Source organism: Arachis ipaensis, chromosome B6 (assembly GCF_059453495.1).
Source record: "Arachis ipaensis isolate K30076 ecotype BB chromosome B6, ASM5945349v1, whole genome shotgun sequence".
NCBI classification, from domain to species: Eukaryota; Viridiplantae; Streptophyta; class Magnoliopsida; order Fabales; family Fabaceae; genus Arachis; species Arachis ipaensis.
Window position 1 is genome coordinate 27,107,704 of NC_142441.1, and position 25,748 is coordinate 27,133,451.

General features: G+C 37.9%; 1 pseudogene; it reads right to left on the reverse strand.

Moving 5' to 3' along the window:
- Positions 1 to 283: 283 nt before the first annotated feature.
- LOC107614743 (uncharacterized) lies at positions 284 to 24,699 on the reverse strand (annotated as a pseudogene).
- Positions 24,700 to 25,748: the final 1,049 nt, after the last annotated feature.

Consider the following 25,748-nt stretch of genomic DNA (forward strand, 5'->3'; position numbering starts at 1 on the left):
CTGACACGTGCTGGTATTTAGGTATGTCCAGCTGTGTCTGAAGAAGAATTTTTTATTTTTTATTAAGACACGGTCGGACACAGTAGACACGCGTGTCGGACGAATGTCAGTGAGTATCGTGTCCGAAATGTGTCCGACACGCGGACACGACAACTCAATGAAGTGTCCATACTTCATAGGTTTCACACTACTATTGATAAATTGATGTCAATTAGTATATTAATTTTTGGTGACTGAAATAAATTAAACAAAGAAAAATAAAACAAACAAAACAAGGAACTGCCTAAATAGAGGGACAGTCCCGTTTAAGACTACTCTTAAACTCCTCCCAAGGTGAAAGAAGCTCCACATGCGAAAGTTGTAACTTCATCGCCATCTTTGCCATAGTATCTGCCACCGTGTTTGCATCTCTCATAATCAAACGAAAGTCAACCCGCCAATTCCAATGCATGATATCTCTTATTTTGAGCACCAGTGGATCAATAAACCCAAAACCATCTTGAGTAACAAGATTAAATGCTTCCACACAATCCGTCTCACAAATAACATCTCGTTGACCCACATCCCAAGCTAAGAGATATCCTCTCCAAATAGCAAACAATTCTCCTTGAAGAATACTATTACTCTCAATCATTCCCAAACACCCCCTTTGCCAGCTCCCATTACAATCTCTAATAACACAAGCAAAACCAACACTATCACCCGAACCAAAATAACTAGCATCACAATTAATCTTAAAAGTACCAATGGATGGGGGATTCCAAAAACCATTTAGAGTAGAGGGAAGGGACATACGTTGTAATTCAAAGATATTCCTAAGCTCCTTTTCTGAAGTTAATGCCAGACAAATCACTTTTTTCGGAGGCCAAGTTTCATCGGGATTAAAGATGTCATTATTCCTTGCTCGCCATATCCACCAAAGTCCCGAAAAGAACTTGAACGGATGCTCTCTGCTATGATACAAGAACCAGTTCTTCAAATCCAAAGGATGACAAGAAATATCCAACCTATGCCAGACAAGCTGAGCTTTGGGACAATCCCGAATACAATGTAAAACCGATTCCTGGCTAGAAAGACATCTTGGACACTTATCCGATGACGACATCCCTCTTCTAAAGCGAAAACTTGCAGTAGGAAGAGCCTCCTTAAGACACAACCAAGCCAAAAATTTATGCTTTTTCGGAACAAGCTGGCGCCAAAGCCAAAGCCAATTCTCCCGCTCCTCCCAACCAAACAGCTGCTTACACAACCACAAGTAACCATTGCGAGAGTTATAGACTTTGGCAGCAGACCCACTCCAATACCAACCCACTTCCGGACCTGTTTGTTCATCTGGATTGTAAGAAAGAATATTATCTTTCAGATTTTGAGATAAAGGAGAATAAAGAGTATCCAAATGCCACCTACCAACCGACCAAATATCCTGTATCCGGAGATTCGAATCAGAAATGTGAACATAATCGATCTCATTAGATAACCGTCCTTCTTTCCTCCAGCTAGAAAACCAAAAATTCTGGTTCAAATCTCCAATACACCAAGCAAACCTATCCTTCAACACTTCCCAAGCCTTGCAAAGACACCTCCAAATGGGAGAATCCTTGTTCTTAGGATAACTAAAATAGTCATATAGAGATGATCGGTATTTGGCATCCAATAATTGGACCCATAGCTTGTTTGGCTGCTGGAAGAAAGTCCAAACTAGCTTCCCAAGAAGAGCAATATTTACACAATAAGGATCTCTAATCCCTAAACCTCCATATTTTTTTGGAGTAACTAGTACCTTCCAACTAACAAGATTCAATCCTCTTCCATCAACTTGTCCTTTCCAAAGAAAATTCCTCATCATAGACTCCAATTTACTAATGATTCCTTTGGGAAAAATAGAGACCTGCATCTGGTACGTGGGAATAGCAGCGACAACAGAATTAACCAAGCAAAGTCTACCAGCCCGATTGAGTAAACTTCCTTTCCAGCTTGCTAGCCTACTCTGAATCTTATCCAGGACACCATTGAAAGCTGAACGAGTCACCCTAGAATGGCTAAGGGTAACTCCAAGATACTTGCCCAAGTCCTGGACAAATCTGATAGAGGATACCCCAGTGAAAACCTCTTTCCTTGTTGCAGAGACATTCTTGGAGCAAAGCGCTTTAGACTTCTCCACATTAATCTTCATCCCAGATGCTTTGCAAAAAGTCTCTAAAACCAACATCACATTTTGCACTTGTCTCTTTGTAGCTTTACAGAATAGAAGCAAGTCATCCGCAAATATTAAGTGGGATATTCTTGGTCCTCCTCTAGAAATAGCAACCGGTTCCCACAATCCCAAATCAACCTGATGACTAATAAAGCATGCCAATCGCTCCATACACAACACAAAAAGATAGGGTGACATATGGTCTCCTTGTCTAAGACCTCGGCTAGGAGTAAAGCCATTCAGACGACTCCCATTCCAAAGAATAGATAAGGAAGAAGCAGTGACACAATTCATAATCAAATTAAGTGTAGGAATAGGAAAACCAAAGCTTTTAAGGGTATGAGCTAAAAACCTCCAGTCAACTCTGTCATAAGCTTTCTCCAGATCAATCTTAAATGCCAGTGTGCCTTTCTTTGATTTAGTCTTCTTCATAAAGTGGAGGACTTCTTGGGCAATAATGATGTTGTCAGGAGTTCCTCGTCCTGGAATAAATCCTCCTTGAAGCGGGCCAACAATCTCTGCAAGATGAGGACGAAGCCTATTAACAAGGACCTTCGTGATGATCTTGTAAACTACATTGCAGAGACTAATCGGCCTGAAATATTTCATAGATACCGGTGATTCAACCTTTGGAATGAGAACTAGTAAAGTCTCCAACATTCTTGGATCAAGAGGAACACCGGAGAATGCCTGCTTAACCATCTTCCAAACATCAAGACCAATGATCTCCCAATATTCTTTGAAGAAGAAAGCTTGAAACCCATCAGGACCCGGAGCTTTAAAAGAGTTCATGTGAAAAACCGCTGTTTTGACTTCCTCCATAGTAACTGGTGCCGTAAGGTTATTGCAAGCTTCCTCATTTAGAGAAGGAAGAGGCACATCACCAAGGCAACCCAAATCAACATCATCCAAATGACAGAATAAGTTTTTATAGAAAGACTCTGCTTCTTGACTCAGAACCTCTGGATCAGTTTCCCACACTCCATCCTTGAGAAAAAGGCCATGAATCTTATTATGCTTCCTTCGCGCAAGAGTTTGAATATGAAAGAATCTTGTATTCCTATCCCCGAACCTTACCCACTGCTCTCTGGACTTTTGGAACCATAGGAGCTCTTCTTGCACTAGAGTATTATTATAATCATCAAGCAACTGTTGCTCTTTCTGACGCAAATAAATACTATCCACCACTTCCAAACGCTTTTGTAAATAATTAATCTGCTGCTCTAATTCACATTTCTTAACAAAAATGTTACCAAATACCTTCGAGTTAAACTCTAGTGAATTCTTCTGTACTTCCGAAAGCTTGCCATGAATTCCTCTATTACCAGACCACCATGACTGGTTCACAATATCCCTATACCCAGGATGAGTAGCCCAAGCAGCAACAAATCGGAAAGGTCGATTCCTTTAGGCTGAGGACGACCTTTACAACGCACCAGAATAGGGCAATGATCAGACTGAAGCCTATTTAAAACTTCTGCATAAGCCTCTGGAAAGATAGATAACCAACTATTATTTATACAGACTCGATCAAGCTTTTTTGCCACGTCAACATAATTTTTCACCCTCCTGTACCAAGAAAACTGCCTCCCAATAGTCTTCAGATCAAACAAACCACTATCCCCTAATGAAGTAGCAAACATGTCTGCTCTTTGATGAGAAAACTGACAGCCCTTAGATTCATGAGAAAATTTGACTTCATTAAAATCACCAAGAACAATCCAAGGTCCTTGAAAAACCATGGATTGTGCAACAAGATAATCCCAAAGGAGAATCCTTTTGTTAAATTGAGGACTGCCATAAATACCACTACACCTCCAAATTAAATTATCAAAGTGAACCTCAACAGTAACACCCTGATCAAAAGCATCAATGAACTTACAACAAACACCCTTCATAGAGGATAGAAACCAAATACCTCCCTTATTCCCCTCTGCTTCTACTATACCAACAGAGTGATACCCCAATCTTTCCCAGAATAATTTTAAATGCTGAAAAGGGGAGTGAGTTTCAACCACAATAAAGAAAACAGGTCTAAATTTCCTAACAAGTTCCTCGCAATGCACACGGGCTAACTTATTAGAAGCACCCCTAATATTCCAAACAATCATATTTAAACTATCCATAAATAATAGGGACAGAATAAATAAGAACATAAAACTCTAAACAGAATCACCAACCTCAATAGGTGGTTTGTCCTGCGGTACTGGCACACTCTAATCCTCAATAATTGCCACCTTCGGACCTCCTGACACTGCACCTGCCATGCTTCCATCTACTAAGGTTTCCTCCATTGTGCCACCATTTTTATCAACTGGCGAGTTCTGCAAGGAGGAAGGCCGAGGACGCTTCCGTAGAGAAATTCCACGACGTGCAGGAGTTCTGCGTGATGGAGATGGCGCAATTTCAAGTTTTTCTCGCTTCCCCATCCTAATGCCAATTGATTTACCTCCATCACCATGCAAATTGGGTCTTGGAACCCTTCTCGAACCAAACTTGTGCTGCTTTCCATCTTGGTCCTTCAAACCTGATGACTGGCCCATTGTGAATTTTCCCTTACGGAGCACTTGTTGCCAGCCCTCTCCATCATCCATGCATGCCTCATTAACATGACCATCAGGCATGTGAGGAGCCAATGATTTCGTAACCACATCCTTCCCTTTAACAACTCCTAATTTCTCACCCAAATTACGAGGATTCTCACCCAAAACACGAGCTTCTGATTCAGCCTCTTGTTGAATCTCATGATTGTTGTGTGGCACTAGTGTCGGAGTTTCATTATTTTTTTCATCACCAAAGGAATTCCCGTTTCCTTCCAAGGACTCCTTCTCCATGCACAACGATTTATCATGCCCATATCGTGCACAAGTAGCACAAATCAACGGTAAACTCTCGTACTCCACTTCATAAGTCACACCCTCCACTATAATATGTTTGATTACAGGCAACTCAAGATTAATTTGAACACAAGCTCGAGCATATTTTCCTCTTTCTGCAAGCTTAGTAGCCAAATCTACTTTCACCGGAATCCCTATTGCAGAAGCAATTCGCAGCATTGCTTGTTCCTGGTAGCACCAAATTGGAAGTCCCGAGACTCGAATCCATACCAGCGTTGATCCAAAGGATTTTTCGCATGGCCTAAAATCCACATCCCGTGGCTTTACTGCAACATAGTGACCGTCTATCAACCACGGGCCACCAAGAATGACTTTCTCACGATCCACAGCAATATCAAATTTAACCAAAAAATACCCAAACCCCACATCCAACAAATCAAACCCTCCTTTGATGCGCCATACTATCCGAAGCTTATGCATGAGAGCCGTGTAGCCATAATGCTTATCCAGCACCTTGATCACGATGGCTTCCTTATAAGGTTCAGCTAGACAACTCTTTGCCTCCTTGGTAAAATTGACACTTGGTGGACGAGAATCACCCTGCTTACTTGTCACCGTTGCGATACCATCCCCAGATAAAGACCCTACTAATGCAAAGGCCTTAGACTTTTCTGCACCAATGACTTTATCTCTAAAAGAGACCTTGGATGGCTTTTCTAACCCCTCTCGAGAAGAACCCTCCTTAACACCGGATACACACCCACCTACGCTCTCCCCCTTATCTCTTCCGATGACATGGTCATCTTCCTCACTGTGTTTCACCCTCAACCGTTCGCCCCCGCTCTCTCATTCTCTCATTCTCCTTGAGTACGGAGTACGTACTCTTTCTCTGCTAGAGTTTTATTTTACTAAATGAAACTGTTTAATATTTAATTAGTATATTAATTATTATCCGTTTATCACAACAATTCATACTTAATTATTATCCGTTTAGTTACATTACATTTTCTAAATAAAATAAATTTATAAAAATATTAGATAAATAATTTTTTTAACTATATCCAATCAAATCAAATTACGTATGTGTGTTTTATGTTTTTGTTTTTTATTTTTGTTCTTTTTCTTTCTCAGCTCCGCCTTTTATTATTATTATTATTATTATTATTATTATTCTTTTTTTCTATTTTTTAATTTTTTTATTTGATTTTTTTTTATATTTCTTTCTCTTTCTCTATCTTTATCACCATCATAATCACTATCATTATTATTTTCTTTTTCTTAATTTAATATCATATAATTAATAATAACAAAAATAACATAAAAATTTTTAGTTAATAATACAAAAAATTTATTAAAAATGATATATAAATTTTTAATAAATAACATAATAAATCTTTAAAAAATTTAGTATTAAAATTAAAAAATTTTTTATGTCATAGTTAAAAAATTTTGGTGTTATTTTTTTAGTAAATTGTATATAATTCAAAATTTTCTTTTCTCTTCCTCCTTCTCCTCTTCTTCTTTTACATTTTCATAATTCTTATTTCACTCTTTTAATAAAAACATGTGTCACGGTTAAGAAATTTTTTCTTCTTATTTTATATTTTCGTAATTTTTCTTGTTTTCACTTTCTTAACAAGAACCTATGTTACGCTTAAAAAATTTTGATGTGAAAATTAAGAAACTTCCTATGTCACAGTTAAAAAATTTTATTACTATTTTTCTAATAAATTCTACACAAAACAAGACTTTTTTTTTCCTCCTCTTCATTTTATTCTTCTTCATCATCATCTACTTATTTCACATTCTTATAATTCCTCTTATTTCACCCGCTTACAAAAATTTGTGTCGCGATTGAGAAATTTTAATATCAAAATTAAGAAATTTTCTGTGTCACATTTAAAAAATTACGATACTATTTTTTTGATAAATTTTATAAATTCAAAACTTTTCTCTTCCTCTTTTTTTTTCATCATTATTTTCTTCTTTTTTTTTATCTTCTTATTATTTTACTTTCTTATAATTTTTTTTGTTTCACCCTTTTAACATGAATATATAAAAACAAGAAAAATAGAAGAAAAAATTAAACAAAACAAAAAAAAATAAAAAAGGCTGCAATAACCACCTGCAAAAGGATGGAAAAAAAAAGTGCAACAACAATAATAACAATAAAAAAACGATGATGAGGAGAATATGTAAAGAAGAGGAAAAAATGCAAAGAAAAAGAAGTGCGCAATTCGCGCGCACATTGTGTGAGTGATTTTGATGGGTTTGAGTCAACTTAGGTGGACTTATTTGATAAAAATAATTGGATATGTAGCAAAACCGATACATTTATGCTTATTTTCAGAAATAAGTAATGGTAATGCAATCATGTATGATGTTATCAACTAATTTTTGTCTAGTCTAAAATGTGGCCTAACTTTGATATATTAAACTGTGCTATGGGATAAACATCTCTCGAATAAATGACCATTTGTATCCATAAAAGATGAAAACACTGACATATGTACCCACACTAGATCGAAACTAAACTTGTACCCACGCAAGATGCCTGCCGTGTGACAAAAGTACCCTACATGGCACTCCAACCTTCCAAAGACAGGATACTTTTATCACACATAAAGCATCTTGTGTAACACCCTAATATTCAAATTCTTATGCTCGAGTCATAAGTCAATGATATTACGGTGGTACGACTCTCAGGTGGATTTTTAATATATAAATATAGGTAATTTTCGAAAAGAGTATTAATCGAGAAGCCTGAAAAGAGTAGAAATAAAATCGAGAAGGCGTATCATTCACGTTTTGACAACGAAAAGTTAAACTGCTAAGCCAAACGCGATATACGGACAAGGCATAAAGGAGATTAAGAGATAGATATATATAACATAAGTAAATAGCCACTAGTCGCGACCCGCGAAGTTTAGGCCGGCTAGGGTACAGTATGAAAGTAGATGACAACAGCATATCCTAATCTCTCCCAAAAGAAACATAAGAGCCTCTATAGGCAAGTTCCGAAAGAGTTCAATACATAATATAATCTTTTCAAAACAAAGGTGGAGAGATTCTAATCAAAACACAAAGTAGAGGAAATAAAGATCTTCGCCGTCTCTCAGACGACCCACAACTTACTTCTGAGCACCTGGACCTGTATCTGAAAAACAAGAGATATATACGGAATGAGAACCCCGGGCCCATGGGTTCCCAGTACGGTAAAAGTGCCAAATAGATACAATGCACTGCAATAAAAACTCACTAAGCATCCTAAACTTCTTCACCAAATATTCATCCTAGGTTCTCGCTAATCCATGAATAGGCAACTGTCATAAGGGAGTGCTAAATCTAATTCATGTTTCACATATTTCCCAACTCGCTGACTCTTTCACGAATCAGACTCAGAATTATAAGCAAAACCATCACTAGTTGTTCTGCCTCAGCAATTCTATATCAATACATCATACCCTCGCCTGGAGCTAGTGAAACTACATCACTGCGTCTACCCAGAGAGCTCCGATTATCTCATTCAATAATAATCATCATCATGCAATTGCATCATCAATTCATCCCATCAAGAACAGCCCTCACACCCACCGACACCAGCATGAGGGCATCTCAGTTGTACAAACACAAGCAATACAGGCAAGTAATACACAAATATGGTACAAGTAGAACAAGTAGCATATAGTCAGGTAACATGGCATATATGATGTAGAAATCCAAAACAAATGGCAAACCCAAACAATTCAAACATATGCAAATGATGAATGCCTGCCCTATGGCTGATGATATCATCTGTCGGTTATCAAGCCAACCCGACATGTCCGGTAGCTAACCCGGGCACAGTCTCTCTGTTGCGTATTAATATCATTAGAGGGAATATGTGCCCTGTCACCATTAGAGGGTATCTGCGCCCTGTCGCCATTAGAGGGTATCTGCGCCCTGTCGCCATTAGAGGGTATCGGTGCCCTGTCACCCTTACAACCAGAGAGAAAACACAAGCATGCCTACATTTGACATTTTTCATCATTATTCATTCAATCTCAATTCATATTATAAATCCTCATTGTTATCAAATCTCAAACATTAACCTGGAGCAAGTGGGACGAACCACAACCCTTACTACTACCCAGGTATCACAAATACATTCATTCAAAATTCCATAATTATACTCATTTATCATAAACATCATTTTCCGTCTCATACCCGGAGCAAGTGGACAACGCCACTGCCTGCTACCCGGGGTCACACATCACATTTCAACATTTTCCATTATTATCCATTTAACACATTCATTCATTAATCGTATATGCATTTATACTCAGCCATAAACATTAATGGCTTTGCCGTAACCCGACAATAACTCAGCCATCCGGCCCATGGTTCAATCAAGAACCGGCCATTTATCAATAATTATAGCCTTTCGGCTCATGGCTTACACGGTACTTCCACCGTCATCCTCCATATCTCATATAATCATATCTGATCATCATTGATCATAACCTTTTCCCTTGCTTCACTCGCAAGTTACCACATCCCCTAGCTCCTTCCTCATTGCTAGGCATACCATAATGATTTAATACATAAGGGGTGAGATCGGAGGCTTAAAAGTATGAGGTTTGGCTTTAAAAACTCAAAAATCAACTTTGGCATGAAAACAGAGCCACGCGCACGCGTACTCCACGCGCACGCGTGAATGGCCAAAAACTCATCGACGCACAAGCGTTATACGCGGGTTAAAAAATATCCAAACAGCGCGCAAGCGTCAGCCACGCGTACGCGTGGGTGCTCTTGCGCCCAGGCACAAAACTGGCACAACTCTGGCACAACTCTCTGGAAAATGGCTGGGCATTTGGTACAGCGCATCAACGCGCCCGCGCACACCACGCGCACGCATGGATGGTGCTTTCTGGAAGAACGGCGCGCACGCGCCAGGTGCGCCTACGCGCGTAGGGTCATTTTGCTAAAAATTTTCTAAGTTAAAAGCTATAGAATTTACAGATTCAACCCCCAATCTTCCGACGGACATAACTCTCTCATTTTGAATCGTTTTTCACCCGTTCTTTGAACGGCATGGACATCCCGGATCCAATTTCATTTCTAAACAGATTTGGCAGAAAACAGAGATCCGTAGTCCAGGTTATGTCCCGTCAAAGTATGCCCAAAAACCATATTTTCATACAAAACCACAAAGTGCCATTTTTAAAACAAGCCATTTTCAACTCTTTTCAAAATCAATCAAAACATGCCAATTTCAGCATTTTCTTTGAAATCAATCAAAATATACCAAAATCAACATCAAGCCTCTTCAACTCGCACGTTGACACTTTCTCAAACTCAAACACATTTACATATCATATACTCTTTCTCATGCCAAATTTCAACAACACTATTTCCAATCAACCATCATTATACATAATCAATATCGTACTCACTATCACGTGGCTTCACCCACAAATCAACCTTAATCATTCCTCAAGCATATATCACGACATACATATCTCTAATGCATCATCATACCATCAAGGCATCAATAATCATAATCACATACATGACCATATAATATATCTCAACCAAAACCAAATATACCTCATCTATATAATTGCACCCAAATTTACCAAGTCCCACACCTTAACTCCTCAAACTTTATTATTCAATAACCAACCCAATCATTCATATATTCATTATCTGAAATTCATCCAATCACTTGTGTCATCATACAATGCACACATCAACTTATCTTTCTTACCTTTTTCCGGCCTCCGGCCCAAAATTCACGTCCTCCGGCCCAATTTCATAATTTAAATGCATAAACCACAAATCAATACTCATTACCCAGTACATCAAATTCTCAATACACCAAGTATACAAGGCCACACAATTCTCAACCCAAATCATTAATTCACATTACATACCAACTATGCATATTAGCACCAACCATTTACACAATCCAAACTTAATCCTAGGGGCATCTAGCCTAGGAATTCTCATCACAACACACGGTACTTAAATGAAACTTAAACCGTACCTCTTGTAGCCAAACCAATTGAGCCTCTTCTATGGAAGTCTTCACCAACCTTAGCTCCAAGCCTCACCAAAGCTCCTCAAGCAATACCAATCTCCCAATTGTGCACCAACATCACCAAATACACTAACATAACCAATATCACATACATACATCAACCTAGGGCTCATAAAAATGACAAATCACAAGGGTTTGAGCACTTCTTACCTCAGCCCATATGAAGTAGGGATAGAACCCACTTAGAATCCATGTTGGAGTATCCCTAAACACCCAAAATCACAAGATTTCAACACTAATTATCCAAAAACGTGTAACAGTGGGAAATTTCGAAAACTGGGCAGAGATTAATGGAATACTCACCACAAAACTTAGATAGAATTTTAGAGGATGAGAAGAGCGACGCGTGGCCGCAAACGGCTCGTCAATCGGAGCTCCGTAGCTCAAGTTATGGTGGTTTGAAGATCAAAGAGAGTTAGGTTTTCTCTCTTCTCTTCTCTCTTCTCAAATCAGCGCCCAACACCCCTTCTTTAGGGCAAAATGAGCTGAAATACTCATAACTAATGTTTATATATGTTGGGTCTTGGGCCCACTTAGGCCCGGTTCACTTATTTTTGTCCGTTGGCCCAATTTTGGACCAAAACCTTTAAGATTAGCGCTCTAAATCGCACTTCAAATATTTCTACCTTCCCTAATTATAATTCCTCATTTCTTAATCTTATTTATTCATAATCAATTTCCTCAGCTGTAGTACCAGACAGATCTCAGCCGGTACTGCCGGTCAAAATTTCACTGCGCGCTTTTGCGCAGAAAACTATATTTTCCGACTCGGAAAAATTCACTGAATCCAAATATCATATTTAAATCATCAAATTTCAATTGCCAAATCTTCCAACCATAGTCGCTCCTATTTAACTTATTATTTAATTAATTTCGGTTAGACCGGGTATTACATTCTACCCCCCTAACAAAAATTTTCGCCCTCGAAAATTCCATCCATCACTGCGAGTACGCGAGCATAGTCTGCCTCTATATCCAACGCATAACAGTCCCAAGGTCCTTTTATTCTACGCGCTTCCGTTGCCGCGCTCTGACTTCTCTATATTCGAGGTCCTCGGTCATTTGTCCAACGCCGACCAATAGTCTTGTTCCTTACTTTTATCGTCTCATTAACTCACCCTATTAAATCTCAAATCATGTCATCAATAATATTACCATCGTCGTTAATCACAGCCATCGTCCCACATCACTGTAATCAATCAAAGATCATCACCACACCTTAATGATACTCCATCACTATCCTCGCTCTCTGCCAAGCCAATTACCACTGATCACAGCTCAACTCCAAGCATAGCCTCTAAACTTACATTCTTATTCTCAAACCCTCGAATTTCCACATGACTTGCTGTTATAAAGTCTCTGACTCATCAATCAGAAACCCCTTTCATTTCTAGAAAGCAAATGAGTTGGAATTAACAATTTAACAAAATCATAAGAATCCGCTTTCCTTTAACAATCTATAAAAGGATTCGAGACACATCTCTTTTGTTAAAGTTACTCATATAAAAAATCATCTTCAAAACCATAACCAATGCTCTTTCAAATTGTTGGGGAATAATTTTCAACAGTACCTCCCCAAAAATTGGGGTTTACCACCCGTCACGGGTTCCCTCAAACCAATCTCAGTACCGCATCAGCATTCCAATTTAGTGGTTTTCACATTCGTCCTTCAAAACCAATCATTATAAATCTCAATCTAATTCCAAGGTCACTATGACCAAACATCATGATACTCATCTCTCAAACACGACAACTTGCACTCTCTCATCATCTAAATCCAATTATGCATCAATGATAATTTCCTCATCTGCTTTAGAACCATCAAAGCTCGCAGCCGCAATCAATTCCAACTATTGGGGATCATTACTTGCAGTAACCCACTTAACCCTTCTAGTATTCAAACATAAGATACTATAGTAAACTTTTACAGCTCTTATTCGTAGCTATCCTGTGTTACTGCTTCCACAAGTTTCCGCTGCTTTATTCTGATCTCTCGTCTAGTACGAGTTCTATCACTTACTTCCTCACAACCACAACTTAGCATGACTGGCATTTCAAACCAACGTTTCCAAAACCATCATTTAGGACCATTCCTTATCTATTTAAATCAAAGGAACTAAAAGTCACGGGTTCAATCCGTTTCACCAAAAATCCAGAAATCAACCAACTACATAACAAACACAACACATCATTCTCAACAGAAAATCATTTACATCTCAGGCATTTATCCATTTGTAGTAAGGCAAATCCTTACTCGGACCATCCGATTTGCTTCTCAGTCTAATATTAAGCTTGACATTCCCAGTTTTACTGTACAGGCGGTATTATAAAATCACGCACTGTCCTTTAAGCCTGATTATTGCAATTACCTCAATCTTACAGTCGCAATCGGCCCGCATCCTGACTCTCTCCTTGTTGGCAATTTCTTGATACATGCCCTGGTAACCCGCACTTGTAACATATACCTAACCCCAATCGGCACGGCCTATTTGGGTGATGACTCCCACATCTCTGACAGCTCGAAACATCAGAAGCAGCCGCTGTCCGTTTTTCCTTACCATTCCTTTGGGACTCCTCACTCGTCGCAAAGTTAGTCTGTCCTTGGGGAAAGTGTTGTACGTATCCTCTCTCCTTAAACTCTCGACCCCTTGGTGCGAATCCTTGGTTGTGCTTTCTATGACTTCCTTTCTCTGCAACCCTCCTTTTCACACACTCTTCAGCAATTCTGCTCTTATTCACGAACTCTGAAAAAGTTCGGATCTCCATTGGTCCCACTGAACTTAAGATGTCGCTCCGGAGCCCTCCTTCATACTTAATGCATTTTCATTCCTCGAAGTCTCCCGGAGCTCCTTGACACATGCGGAAAAATCTGAATAGCTCCTCAAATTTGTCTGTATACTCAGATACGGACATAGCACCTTGCTTTAGCTACAGTAACTCCAATTCCTTGGCTGTCCTGGCGAAATTCGGAAAAAACTTCTTATAGAATTCCACCTGGAAGGCATCCCAAGTGATAAGATCATTCCCCTGTTACAAGAGGCGTCGAGCCCCTTGCCACCAATGCGATGCTTCTCCCGTGAGTAGATAGGTAGCAAATTCAACACACTGCTCTTCAGGTACCAACTGCGCTTGCAGTACTCGCTCCATGGCCTGAAACCAAGTATCAGCTTCAGTCGGATTGGTGGTTCCCTTGAACTTAGGTGGATTAACCTTTAAGAAAGTCGCCAGTGTCATCAGGCCCTGAGCTTCCCTTCCGCCATTGCCATTATTGTTTATCTGTTGCCCAAGAGCCTCCGTAGTGGCCTGCATAGCAGTAGTCATATTCTCCAACGCAGCCATAAGGTTTACCGGGTTATTCGGGTTAATTTCCGGTTCCTGCGTATTAGTACGGTCTCTTTCACGTCTACGATCGGGTCCACGAGGCGCCATCTGGTTCCTATACACACTAAACAATCGATATTAAGTTGATCAGTCTCAATATCGGAAGTATAGTGCTTCAAAGTACCAAAGGTACACTCATGGACTTCATGCTAGATGTATCAGTTAGATACCCTAACTAGCACAGGCACAGACTCAGAGTATGCATTGAAGCATAAGCAGTTCCATCCCTCAGGCTCACGAGGACGAACTGCTCTGATACCATAATGTAACACCCTAATATTCAAATTCTTATGCTCGAGTCATAAGTCAATGATATTACGGTGGTACGACTCTCAGGTGGATTTTTAATATATAAATATAGGTAATTTTCGAAAAGAGTATTAATCGAGAAGCCTGAAAAGAGTAGAAATAAAATCGCGAAGGCGTATCATTCACGTTTCGACAACGAAAAGTTAAACTGCTAAGCCAAATGCGATATACGGACAAGGCATAAAGGAGATTAAGAGATAGATATATATAACATAAGTAAATAGCCACTAGTCGCGACCCGCGAAGTTTAGGCCGGCTAGGGTACAGTATGAAAGTAGATGACAACAGCATATCCTAATCTCTCCCAAAAGAAACATAAGAGCCTCTATAGGCAAGTTCCGAAAGAGTTCAATACATAATATAATCTTTTCAAAACAAAGGTGGAGAGATTCTAATCAAAACACAAAGTAGAGGAAATAAAGATCTTTGCCGTCTCTCAGACGACCCACAACTTACTTCTGAGCACCTGGACCTGTATCTGAAAAACAAGAGATATATACGGAATGAGAACCCCGGGCCCATAGGTTCCCAGTACGGTAAAAGTGCCAAATAGATACAATGCACTGCAATAAAAACTCACTAAGCATCCTAAACTTCTTCACCAAATATTCATCCTAGGTTCTCGCTAATCCATGAATAGGCAACTGTCATAAGGGAGTGCTAAATCTAATTCATGTTTCACATATTTCCCAACTCGCTGACTCTTTCACGAATCAGACTCAGAATTATAAGCAAAACCATCACTAGTTGTTCTGCCTCAGCAATTCTATATCAATACATCATACCCTCGCCTGGAGCTAGTGAAACTACATCACTGCGTCTACCCAGAGAGCTCCGATTATCTCATTCAATAATCATCATCATCATGCAATTGCATCATCAATTCATCCCATCAAGAACAGCCCTCACACCCACCGACACCAGCATGAGGGCATCTCAGTTGTACAAACACAAGCAATACAGGCAAGTAATATACAAATATGGTACAAGTAGAACAAGTAGCATATAGTCAGGTAACATGGCATATATGATGTAGAAATCCAAAACAAATGGCAAACCCAAACAATTCAAACATATGCAAATGATGAATGCCTGCCCTATGGCTGATGATATCATCTGTCGGTTATCAAGCCAACCCGACATGTCCGGTAGCTAACCCGGGCACAGTCTCTCTGTTGCGTATTAATATCATTAGAGGGAATATGTGCCCTGTCACCATTAGAGGGTATCTGCGCCCTGTCGCCATTAGAGGGTATCTGCGCCCTGTCGCCATTAGAGGGTATCGGTGCCCTGTCACCCTTACAACCAGAGAGAAAACACAAGCATGCCTACATTTGACATTTTTCATCATTATTCATTCAATCTCAATTCATATTATAAATCCTCATTGTTATCAAATCTCAAACATTAACCTGGAGCAAGTGGGACGAACCACAACCCTTACTACTACCCAGGTATCACAAATACATTCATTCAAAATTCCATAATTAAACTCATTTATCATAAACATCCTTTTCCGTCTCATACCCGGAGCAAGTGGACAACGCCACTGCCTGCTACCCGGGGTCACACATCACATTTCAACATTTTCCATTATTATCCATTTAACACATTCATTCATTAATCGTATATGCATTTATACTCAGCCATAAACATTAATGGCTTTGCCGTAACCCGACAATAACTCAGCCATCCGGCCCATGGTTCAATCAAGAACCGGCCATTTATCAATAATTATAGCCTTTCGGCTCATGGCTTACACGGTACTTCCACCGTCATCCTCCATATCTCATATAATCATATCTGATCATCATTGATCATAACCTTTTCCCTTGCTTCACTCGCAAGTTACCACATCCCCTAGCTCCTTCCTCATTGCTAGGCATACCATAATGATTTAATACATAAGGGGTGAGATCGGAGGCTTAAAAGTATGAGGTTTGGCTTTAAAAACTCAAAAATCAACTTTGGCATGAAAACAGAGCCACGCGCACGCGTGGATGGCCAAAAACTCATCGACGCACAAGCGTTATACGCGCGAATGTGCGGGTTGAAAAATATCCAAACGGCGCGCAAGCGTCAGCCACGCGTACGCGTGGGTGCTCTTGCGCCCAGGCACAAAACTGGCACAACTCTGGCACAACTCTCTGGAAAATGGCTGGGCATTTGGTACAGCGCATCAACGCGCCCGCGCACACCACGCGCACGCGTGGATGGTGCTTTCTGGAAGAACGGCGCGCACGCGCCAGGTGCGCCTACGCGCGTAGGGTCGTTCTGCTAAAAATTTTCTAAGTTAAAAGCTGCAGAATTTACAGATTCAACCCCCAATCTTCCGACGGACATAACTCTCTCATTTTGAATCGTTTTTCACCCGTTCTTTGAACGGCATGGACATCCCGGATCCAATTTCATTTCTAAATAGATTTGGCAGAAAACAGAGATCTGTAGTCCAGGTTATGTCCCGTCAAAGTATGCCCAAAAACCATATTTTCATACAAAACCACAAAGTGCCATTTTTAAAACAAGCCATTTTCAACTCTTTTCAAAATCAATCAAAACATGCCAATTTCAGCATTTTCTTTGAAATCAATCAAAATATACCAAAATCAACATCAAGCCTCTTCAACTCGCACGTTGACACTTTCTCAAACTCAAACACATTTACATATCATATACTCTTTCTCATGCCAAATTTCAACAACACTATTTCCAATCAACCATCATTATACATAATCAATATCGTACTCACTATCACGTGGCTTCACCCACAAATCAACCTTAATCATTCCTCAAGCATATATCACGACATACATATCTCTAATGCATCATCATACCATCAAGGCATCAATAATCATAATCACATATATGACCATATAATATATCTCAACCAAAACCAAATATACCTCATCTATATAATTGCACCCAAATTTACCAAATCCCACACCTCAACTCCTCAAACCTTATTATTCAATAACCAACCCAATCATTCATATATTCATTATCTGAAATTCATCCAATCACTTGTGTCATCATACAATGCACACATCAACTTATCTTTCTTACCTTTTTCCGGCCTCCGGCCCAATTTCATAATTTAAATGCATAAACCACAAATCAATACTCATTACCCAGTACATCAAATTCTCAATACACCAAGTATACAAGGCCACACAATTCTCAACCCAAATCATTAATTCACATTACATACCAACTATGCATATTAGCACCAACCATTTACACAATCCAAACTTAATCCTAGGGGCATCTAGCCTAGGAATTCTCATCACAACACACGGTACTTAAATGAAACTTAAACCGTACCTCTTGTAGCCAAACCAATTGAGCCTCTTCTATGGAAGTCTTCACCAACCTTAGCTCCAAGCCTCACCAAAGCTCCTCAAGCAATACCAATCTCCCAATTGTGCACCAACATCACCAAATACACTAACATAACCAATATCACATACATACATCAACCTAGGGCTCATAAAAATGACAAATCACAAGGGTTTGAGCACTTCTTACCTCAGCCCATATGAAGTAGGGATAGAACCCACTTAGAATCCATGTTGGAGTATCCCTAAACACCCAAAATCACAAGATTTCAACACTAATTATCCAAAAACGTGTAACAGTGGGAAATTTCGAAAACTGGGCAGAGATTAATGGAATACTCACCACAAAACTTAGATAGAATTTTAGAGGATGAGAAGAGTGACGCGTGGCCGCAAACGGCTCGTCAATCGGAGCTCCGTAGCTCAAGTTATGGTGGTTTGAAGATCAAAGAGAGTTAGGTTTTCTCTCTTCTCTTCTCTCTTCTCAAATCAGCGCCCAACACCCCTTCTTTAGGGCAAAATGAGCTGAAATACTCATAACTAATGTTTATATATGTTGGGTCTTGGGCCCACTTAGGCCCGGTTCACTTATTTTTGTCCGTTGGCCCAATTTTGGACCAAAACCTTTAAGATTAGCGCTCTAAATCGCACTTCAAATATTTCTACCTTCCCTAATTATAATTCCTCATTTCTTAATCTTATTTATTCATAATCAATTTCCTCAGCTGTAGTACCAGACAGATCTCAGCCGGTACTGCCGGTCAAAATTTCACTGCGCGCTTTTGCGCAGAAAACTATATTTTCCGACTCGGAAAAATTCACTGAATCCAAATATCATATTTAAATCATCAAATTTCAATTGCCAAATCTTCCAACCATAGTCGCTCCTATTTAACTTATTATTTAATTAATTTCGGTTAGACCGGGTATTACATCTTGCGTGGGTACAAGTTTAATTTCGATTTAGCGTGAATACATATTAAGCATTTTCATCTTTCATGAATACAAATAGTCATTTATTCAACATCTCTCTCCCATGAAGAAAAATAACCACGAACTTTTTCGCCACCACTTCAATCTGGGCTACCGTGGCCCTTCTTTCCTCTGCTCTCTCCCTTTTAAGTTTTAACCTTCTCTTTTTTTTTTCTTTTTTAAGCATTCAACATCTTTTCTTTTTACAGTCTCATTCTTATTCTTTGTCAATTACATCTCTATTATGGTCATTTTTTTATTGTCTATACTTTTTTACTGTGATTTTTTTTTTCTTTCATCCGTCTTTTTCTTTCTCTATTTTTTTATTTTTTTAGTTGTTGTTCTTTTTTTTTCCTATTTTTCTTTCAGAGATTTAGATCTAACATCTGATAAAATGAATATGATTAAATAACTATCGCAAAAATATTGGATATGATTAATTTTAATAGGTGAAATATCATTGTTCATTTAAAAATATTATTATAAGCTCGTCAATTAGTGTTACATTTCCATAGTTATAAATGATAGTGCTGAGTACTTTGTGAGTAAATTAATCTCAGCTTTGTGAGTTTAAATTTTATTAAACTAAACTACTTTAAAACTATGTAGTCAACCAAAAAAAAAAAAACTTAAAGCTATCCTATTCAAACAATATGAGAAAATTAGTATTAGATACTTCCTAAAAGAATATTTTTCGTATCCATCTTATTACATAATATTAGTGATTAATAAATATTAACATGTATATTAAACTAAATTTTTTAAACTTAAAATTTATACGATGATAATAAAAATGAAAATAATTAAGGTGGTAAATACTTTATTCTCTTAATAATTTTTTTTAATATATATAAGAAGAGTGTTTCAAACAAGAAAAGTTGCAAATCAAATTTCTTCTATTTTTTTCATATATAATAAAAGTAGATAATTTAAATGAAAAGGAGTAAACCGATATTTAATACAAACATGAAGTTCATATTTATGATATATGGCTACCACTGACAGTATTGTTTTACTTTTAGGTTGACAAAAGAAATTGTAATAAAGCATTTAACGTTATTGAAGTTTCCATGTTTCATTGAATGGGTTCTAATAACTCGCACCAAGTTAGTATGTTCATTCATTTTGTTTCATAAATCGTAATGAATTCAAAACTAAGACAATAAGATTTTACGTCTCTACCAAAAAAAAAAAAAACAAGTCTATAGTCATTGCTAAAAATTGATTATAAATTTTTTTGTCACGATAAAAAACTATGATCATAAAAGATTTATAGTCATAATATTATGATTATAGACCCAAAATATTATAGCACGTCAATTTCAACTAATGCTATGCATTACATTAATAGTCTCTTAAAACCTATTAATTCGGACTCATCTTTTAAAGATTTCTATTAAATAAGTAGTATTATAATTTACTACAAGAGACGTTGAATAGTAGTGGTTTTTGTAGAAATTTGTGTTAATTTTTAACTGCCGCAAAACAGTATATCAACAATTTCATAAATGTTGTGATTTAGGAGGAGGAAATTTGATTTGCGGCGGTTCTAATAAACCACGGGTACAATCGCAAAAAATCAAAATAACTGATTTTGCGGCGATTGCAAACCGCCGCTATTTGGTCAGTGGATTGTAAAAAAATTTGCGGCGATTTTAAAATCGCCGCAAATCTATGTAGGTTTTTTTTAATGCGATAGTTTTGAACCGTTGCAATTTCATACATGGGCTTACAAAAAACTGAATAATTACAATAGTTTAGGTCATTTTTCTTTACTATAACATATTCTCTTTACAAAGTTTTGAACCACCGTATTAAATACCACTAAATAAACAATATTAAGGAGAAGATCATGTATTATTTGGCTGAAGCATACACAAGAAAATTCCACCAACAACAGAAACAACAATAATAAATGAGAACAGTATAGTAAAGATGCTACAACTTCAAAGCTTAAGATAAATCATATAGTTACTTACTTCTTTTGATCAATAGAACAAATCAAACAGAGATTAATAAAAAAATGGATATCTAAAAGGAAACAGGATTCAAATATGCTATGCAATAAGATCCTAAAACTAACACACAGAGGCAAGTTGCATACCTCTCCTCCATGTTGTAAATCGGCGGCCCTTTATAAGACCTTTAACTAATAACATAATTCTAAAGATGTAACACCCTACCACACTGAGCTTTACGCTTAAGTCGTGAAACTGAGGTGGTGTGGTATTACGACCTCTAAAATAAAATGTATACATATAATAGCAGAAAGATTATAATATACTAGGAGCCTTGAAGGATAGAGGAAATAAAAATCGCGAAAATAAAAGCGCAACGCTCAAGAAACGAGTTAACTTGCATGTTAGGAAAACCATAACTATCGAACATAAGATAATAAAAGTAGGAGTAGAGCGCCAAAGATACAAAATAACAAGCTCCTAACTCAGCCCGCGAAGCCAAGGCTGGCCGGAGAATATTTACACATATATACATACGTATCCAAAATCCCAAACATACATAAACAAAATCCTGTCTTTTCATAAACCTCTAAGAAGATCAAAAGAATAAGTTATGCGGAGAGGAAACTAAGTATATATATATAACCAATAACCACTTCGCCTTAGGGGTCCAGACGCCTAATGAGATGCCTCTCGACCTGCATCTAAAAAACAACAACATATTATGGAATGAGAATCGGAGGTTCTTAGTATGGTAAATGTGTCACACACATAAGATATAAGGCCCTGGGAATCCCAGAGGCAATCCTAGAACGCCGACACTCAGATTATAGAGCTTAAAGTATTAAACAGAAGCCATAACAGGTGGTTTTCTAGGAGTATCTAAGTCTAACTTAAGTTAACCTTAAATCTAAGTCCCATACTGCCATTCCTCCATACCTCCATCTCCGTCAGCAGTTCACAGACAGATAAACAGATAAAGACAAGCACAAAAAGGTTACAAATACAGCAGGTAACAATTATACATTTAGCATGGCAAATACACTTAGGCACACCCAGTTAATGCACAAGCAAGTAATTCAAGTAATATGCAGATGATGCATGCCTGTCCTATGGCTGATGAGGCTCATCTGTCGGTTATCCAGCCAACCCGACAAGTCCAAAAACCTTAGACTGTCCCTCGACGTGCATCCCCAAGAGTCTATGCATAGCTTTTTCTCAAATAATCAATATTGCTCAATAGGGGTTAACATTCTCGGAAATTTATAGTGTCCGGTCACCCTTACGTCATAAGGTCAACAGAGTATCGAGTTTTCAACGTAGTACACGTGGTGGCAAGCCACGATACTTTATCCAGGGAATCTCGTATCTCAGATCATTTAATCATTCAAGCCAAGTATCATACATGATCACCTGTAGCATTTCATACTCATTTTATCACTTTTCATCTTTACTTCAACTCCAAGTTAACCCCATTTCCTAACTTCATCCGAATATCAAGTTTAATACCATTACTAATGACTAAAAGAATGAAAATAGAGGTTTAGAAGTTTGAAATACAGTTTAAAATGTTGAAAATCATGTTTGCTGGAATCGGGGCCACGCGTACGCGTGGGGGTGTGAAGGTGCAACCCGTGCACGCGTCCCTTGTCATGCGTACGCATGGACATGCTTACTACCCTTTATGCATGCGCATCGCATCAATCGCGTACGCGTCACCAAAATCCCATGCCACACATACGCATGGGCCACGCGTATGCGTGGACATACGCTCTTCAAAGAACGGGATTAACCAGAAAGCTGTATGCCCCTGGAGTGCCTAGCTGCAGAAATTCACAAATTTCACAATAAAACTTCTAATGGGCATAACTCAATTGTTTTAAATCGTTCTTCTTCCGTTCTTTGAACAGCATAAACTTCACGAATTCAATTTTAATTTAAAATAGGTTGGAATCAGTTTGGGGTTCCGAAAGCCAAGTTATAGCCCGCCGAAGTTCAGCCCGAGAACCAATTTTTTTGCAAACTTTTAAAACCTCATACTCATTCAAATTTTCCATTCCTTCCAATATCAAACCTGCTAATACCAGTACAATTGCCAGCAACAATTCTTAACAAAACTCTACACCATTCTACTAACCACCAATCAATAATATTAGACAATTTCATTTCTCAACAATTCCATCATACTTTCAATCAATATTCTTGTAAACTCACAATCAACAACACAACCATATTCTTTTCCAACATCAATATAAATAACAAACTTCATCACACAATCAAATCACGAATTATCCAACAAGCACCCACCAAGCATGTTCATCCACAATTTACTAAACATTTAATATACACCTGCATTCCAACTTATCCTATGGTCATCTAGCCTAAGTTTTCACATAACATTATATATTAAATGCAAGAAACCTAAACTATACCTTGGCCGATTTCCACGTAGCGACCAAAGCAATTTAATTAAAACCAAGGCTGCCCCCTCAAAACTCAATAAACTCTAGGCTCAGCTTCCTCCAAGTTTCAATATTTACAATTTCAAGCTCCAATTATTTATTATCAACCTAATACACATTCATAACACATATATATCCAATTTAATACTCAAAGCTCAAATTCGATGAAATTAAAATAGAATTATCGTATCCTCACCTTACCCAAGCTTCACATAAGCAAGAGTGAACGTTTTTCTCAAGCTAATTGGATCCTAAAACATCAAAGAACAAAGAAATTCAATATCTCCACTAATTTTTCAAAAATTGGGGAAGAAGTACGGCAAATTGAAGTTACCGTAAACGTTCTGGGAGGTTTCTCTTCTCTCCTTCCCTGGAAGGCTTTCACGCTGTACACAGAGGAAATAAGGAAGAGAAGGGCTTTTGGGCTCATTTAATATGTTGGTCCGGTTGGACCGACATCCCGGTTTGGGCTCGGTTCAATCGGTTCGGTCCGTTCGGTCCAATCTTGGTCTGTTTTCTTCGAAATTGGTGTCAAAGTTCTCATTTCAATGAGTTCTATCCTAATTTAATATTATATTCGCATTTCTAATCTTCCTTATTAAAAACTAATTTATTAACTAATTATCTACTTATTTATCGGGGTTTACAAAAGACATACTCAATTTTCGCTCAAATAATATTTGAGCTGATTTTGTTTTCTAAGTTGTAGGCTTCCAATAGCCATGAAATTTTACTGAAGAAAGAGAGATATGCAAGCACGTAGAATTCTTTTTTTACCCAAAAAAGAGGCTCTTTTTTCACCTGTCTAATATAATGTTCCAACTAATATAGGTCGAGATAAGTCTAATAAAGTTTATCTAATGCTAATTTGATTCAAATAAATCCATGAAGATAATAACGTAATAAAGAAAAGGGGAATATTAATTTACTTGAGGTGACAAAGATTGGAAAGGGTGCAACGGAGCTTGATGCAGCCAAACTCGAAGGCGGGCATGGTGAGGTAGATATAGAAGGCCGGTGGCAAAAAGGAAGAATATGGCAATGACGGCGGCGAATTGGCATCTGTTGAGAGGGAACTTCTCCGATTTTGGCTTCTTGGTGGCGGGGGAGTCGTCCTCGGCATTGTTTTTGAGGTCCCTGAGGAGCAACCTACCAGTATTGACCGCCATGATGTTCCGCGGTGCTGGCATCGTCATCGACAGAAGGTAGGTCCGATCACGGCATTGGCATTCAGGGGTTTATGGAATGGAATTTGAGTGATTACTTGAAAATGAAATTGGGGGAATGGGGAACCCTAAAGATAGGATCTTTTAGCTGCAATTTCAATTTGAATTCGAATCCGAAAGCGTGTGGTGTTGTGTTGTGATGTGAGAAAGAAGGATTTGTGAGAGAGAGACGACAACATGAATTAGGGTGTTTGAGAGAGGTTCGAATAGGTAGAGAAAGAAGATTAATGGACACCCACTAAATTGTTGCGCCAAAAAAACTGCCAAGCTGGCGCAATCTTTTCGTTTGGCGGTGGTTATGTAAACCGACGCTAAATGGCCACCGCAATCCTCTGCCTGTGTTGTAGTGATTTGTATTAATTAAATAATTTTTAATCTTTTGTTTATTATATTTATATTAATAATTCAAATATTTTATTAAGATTAAAAATTTAAAATATTTAGTTTTTATTTTTTATTTTTACTTTTAATAAGAAATTAACTTTTAAAAACACTACACTCTTTTTTTCAAAACATATTAGCATTTGTCATTAATTTCTTGCAGAGATTTATAAAATAAATTCTTTGCAGAGTTAAATAGGTTCAGGTTATCATGTTTTGAGACTAATTTTTTTGGAAATAGAAGAAGATTGTGTAACACCCTACCACATAGAGCTTTATGCTTAAGTTATAAATTAGAGGTGGCATTATATTACGAACTTTAAAATAAAAATATATATATATATATATATATATATATATATATATATATATATATATATATATATATATATATATATATATATATATATATATATATATATACAGAAGGAAATATAGTTAGGAACCTTGAAGAAAAGCTAAACAAAACCGAAATAGAAGATCGCATCACACTCGTTCGGATAAACATAGTAGAATACATAAGATCGAACGGAAAGGATAATATATAAAACCAGAATTCTAAAAGATACAAATAACAAGCTCCAGACTCGACCTGCGAAGCAAAGACCGGC